The sequence below is a fragment of the Psammomys obesus genome, unplaced genomic scaffold, assembly GCF_907164565.1.
Source record: "Psammomys obesus unplaced genomic scaffold, mPsaObe1.curated_primary_1811, whole genome shotgun sequence".
Classification (NCBI taxonomy): domain Eukaryota; kingdom Metazoa; phylum Chordata; class Mammalia; order Rodentia; family Muridae; genus Psammomys; species Psammomys obesus.
In genome coordinates this window covers 4,060,317-4,064,884 of record NW_026592666.1, presented here as the reverse complement: position 1 = coordinate 4,064,884, position 4,568 = coordinate 4,060,317, and positions in this window count along the sequence as shown.

The window sequence follows — 4,568 nt, the reverse complement described above, 5'->3', positions numbered from 1 at the left end:
GATTATCCTGAGTAAGGTAACCTAGATCCAGAAAAACACACATGATATGTAATCACTTATAAGTGGATTTGAGCCATATAACACAGAATAAGCATACTATGAGGTACAGACTGGAAGAAGATAAGTAACATAGAGGATCCAAGGGAGGATTCATAATCTCACTTGGTAGGAGAGCTAGAATAGACAGAGGTCAAAGAGAGAGAACAAGTTAGTAAGAAAAGGAGCACAGAGAGTTAAGAGGGTGGAGATCAGGCCTGGAGAGGAAGAGGGAGAGAGGACAGAAGGCCTCTAGAAAAAAGAGAAACTGAGGGTGGGGCTACTTCTACAACATTTTTTATAGTTATGATTAGAGAAAAAAAATTTACATAGCTTGAAAAACTGTATTACTGTACTATTAATGACCCAAGATAGTAAATACTAGTGAGTATGAAAAGCAATATGGATAGATACTGTCTGAGCTATATGCTTTAATCTTTCTCTAGGAACTAGTTAGCTTGGATTATATTTGGTTTGTGTGTGTGTTTACAAACTCACTATCATTTTATTTTTTTCTCACAATTTATTCATTATATATCCCAACGGAAGCCCCCACTCTCAACTCTCCCCGGGGCCACCCTCCCTCCCTCTTCTTCCCATCTGCTTCCCCTAGTCTACTGAAAGAGGGGGTTCTCCTCTTTTTCCATCTGCCCATAGCTTGTCAAGTTTCCTCAGGACTGCCTGGATCCTCTTCCTCTGTGGGCAGGTAAGGCTACATCGCCAGGGGCAAGTGATCAAAGAGCAGGCAACCAACTTCATGAGAGAGGCAGCCCCTGTCATTATGTGAAATAATGTCAAAACTAAGAATTTTCACAATAATGCAGTAAGCCATGTCCTATGTTTTATGAATATTTTTTATGGTAGCTGGGTAGTGTGTTTTCGAGCACACAAAGGAGTCTTGTTTAGCTATGTAGAGCTGAGTCAGGTCTTCTGGAAGGGTTGCATATTTACCATTTGTTATGTCCTCCTGAGGCAGATAATGATCAGGGACACAAACCCACCAGTGCTGCCTCACCTGCCAAGAATGAGCCAACCTGAACACCAAGTCATTTCCATTTGATTAGCTAAAATTTGAACCTAAAGGTATTAATGTGTTATCACTCAACAATTCTAAAAGCACAGAGGGAGCAGTGTTTTAGATTTCTAGCAATGCTTGTTTTGGGTCAGCTATTTATTTCATTGTCAATCATACACAATTCACATCATTTTCATTTCAGGTTCCAAGTAAAAGCTTCTAAAAGTAATTCCATCATTACCAACAAAGAACACAGATTACAACAAAAAGAGGAGCCTGCCAAGTTCATGTAATAGAATATTTGAAAAGGTGTCCACAAGTTTCTTCCAGTTTTTCTTTTGTTTATATGCCAGTTATATTTACCTAGCACTTTTCAAAGAATCAATTAACACACACAAATAAAATTCATGATGTAGTTTAATGTGAATTCAGTAGAAGAGAAGTTCACGAATAACAAAATCTCCAGCACTAACAGAAAGAGGCTGTAAATTATTGCTCATCACCCAATTACCATTTTAGACATGTTTAGACCTCACGTATATCAGACTTCAAACAATCAGTCAAGATTAGTGAGTAACTATTGATGGCAGTCTTTAAAATAGAATTTATATCATCTGAAAAATATTTGGTTAAGCTCCCAATATTCCTTAACTCCCTCTTTATCTTCTCTGAAGAAAAACCATGTTTTTCCCTCTGCATCCAATTTTTAGCATATAATCAATGTTTTATAGACTCTGGGAAGATATAACAAAAACACTAGTACCATGGATTTATGAAAGTCATTGGGAAACAAAAATCAACTACTCAGCAATTAAAAACAAGGAAATCATGAAATTTGCAGGCAATTTCATGATTAAAGTAGAAGGACCTAGAAAAGATCACCCTGAGTGAGGTATCCCAAAAGCAGAAAGACACATATGGTATATACTTACTTATCTATATCTATAACATAGGGTAAACATACTGAAATCTATACACCTAAAGAAGATAAACATGAAAGAAGACCCGGGGTAAGATGATCAATCCTCACTTAGAAAGACAAATGGGATGGACATTGGATGAAGGAGAAAACAAGTAACAGGACAGGAGCCTACCACAGAGGGCCTCTGAAAGACTCTACCTAACAGTGTATCAAAGCAGATATTAAGACTCATAACCAAACCTTTGGCAGAGTTCAGGGAATCATAAGAAAGAAGGGGGAGTTAATATGACCTGGAGAGGACAGGAGCTCCACAAGGACCAAATAAATCTGGGCACAGGGGTCTTTTATGAGACTGTTTCTCCAACCAAGGACCATGTATGGATATAAACTAGAATCTCTGATCTAATGTAGCTCATAGTAGCTCAGTATCCAGATGGGTACTCTAGTAAGGGGAACAGGGACTATTTCTGACATGAACTCAGTGGCTGTTTTTTTGACACCCCTCCTCCCCCAAGAAAAAGCAACCCTGCTAGGCCACAGAGGAGGACTTTGCAGCCAGTCCTGAAGATACCTGATAAAACAGGGTCAGATGAAAGAGGAGGAGGTCCTCCCCAGTCAGTGGCCTTGGAAAGGGGCAGGGAGGAGATGAGGGAGAGAAGGTGGGATTGGGAGGGAATGAGGAAGGGGGATACAGCTGGGATACAAAGTTAATAAACTGTAAGTAATATAAACAAATGAACAAATACAAGGAAATAATACTTTCATTGACACTTTCAAGAAGATCAACCCAGAGGCATGACAGCATGTCTCTTGGGAGCCTGCTCTGTTCTGAAGAGAAATGGAAGGGTGTGGAACTGAGGGAGTTGGAAAGTAGAGAGGAATGGGAGGAGAGGAGGGAGGGGAAACTGTGGGTGGCATGTATTGTAGGAGAGAAGAATTTATATTCAATAAGAAAAAAATAATATCCAGCTACAGTTTGGCTTACTGGTCTGGCCTTGTTTACAGTACTATTTTCTTTTCTATTTTCTCTTTCCAGCAAAAGAATTTTAATCCTCACAACCATTTTGCTTCCAGCCAACTTCAAAGGTTAATTCCTATTTTCCTTATATGTACAAAGCTATCTGCTCTGTTTACCATGCTTGTAGATTTAGGCATACAAATAAACAAGAAAGTTAAAACAGCTTCAGAAGCAAATCCAGTTGTTTTGTCTTAGAAATTTGTTGTTATCAATTAATCCTTATGTATAGGACATTTTTGTCTCAAATCTCAAAATACATGAAGTCCATATGAATTGCATATTAGAAACCATATAAATTATCACTGCACAAAGACAATGATGTATTTACTTTGATACCAATCTGAAAAATCAAAAACTAAAATACATAATGGGGACACACTCTGGTTCATTAGAACAATCGACCTAGATGAAATAAAATTCTGTGGACAGTACTTCTTCCATGAAACAACACTAAATTTATAACATGTATTTCAAGCTTGAAACATTTTGTTTATTATGGGGGAAAAAAAACAAAACAACAACAACAAAAAACATTTTCCTGTCTTTGAGTTTCACCCCAAAATTCCTTTGGAAAATTATTGAATCAGGATGATACATTCTTGATAAGCAAAGTAACAGTCCATAGCTAGCATACCTGGAGTTTGACTTACACCCAACTTTCAATAGCTAGCTTGCAAGGTAAGTCTTACACTCTGAAGGTTAATGGGGATGTGTTATGCATAGTTTGTTAATGACTCTGGGTGTGGGTGGTTCTGACTAGACTTGGCATTAAATGACAGGCAGGAGAGTATTCCTCAATTTAAAGGCTTTTTTTTTTAAGAGATCACAAATGTCTGTGCTTTCCAAATATCCCCCTTAAATGGCAAGTGGTTAAGAGTGACAAAATTATGTTTGGTTAATGAAAATAACCCTATCACATGTTAGATAAATAGTTACCTCCATAGGCTCATTGCATGAAATGGAAGGTTACCTGTAGGGTTCCAATGCTTATTTTGTTTTTAATTTTTTATTATTGTTTATTATTATTAGTTGCATTTTATTAACTCTGTATCCCAGCTGTATCCCACTCCCTTTTTTCCTCCCAATCCCACCCTTCCTCCCTCAGCTTCTCCCTTCCCCTTTCCAAGTCCACGGATTGGGGAGGACCTCCCCTTTTGTCTGGCCCTGTTTAATCAGGTATCTTCAGGACTGGCTGCAAAGTCCTCCTCTGTGGTCTATTAGGACTGCTCCTCCCTTGAGCCCCACAAGGACCAAATATATCTGGGCACAGGGTTTTTTTTTTTTTTTCTGAAACTGTTTCTCCAACCAAGGACCATGTATGGATATAACCTAGAACCTTTCCTCGGACAAAGCTCGTGGTAGCTCAATAACCAATTGGTTTCCCATAGTAAGAGGAACAGGGACTATCTCTGACAGAAACTCAATGCCAATGCTGACTTTTAATGAGTAGTTTTCCACCTTTCCTTTCCTGTATACCTCTTAGCTCGTTCCCTCTCTGAAACCTAACATGGATCTCCAATGGGCTTTTGTTTTCTTTCTTTCTTTCTTTCTTTCTTTCTTTCTTTCTTTCTTTCTTT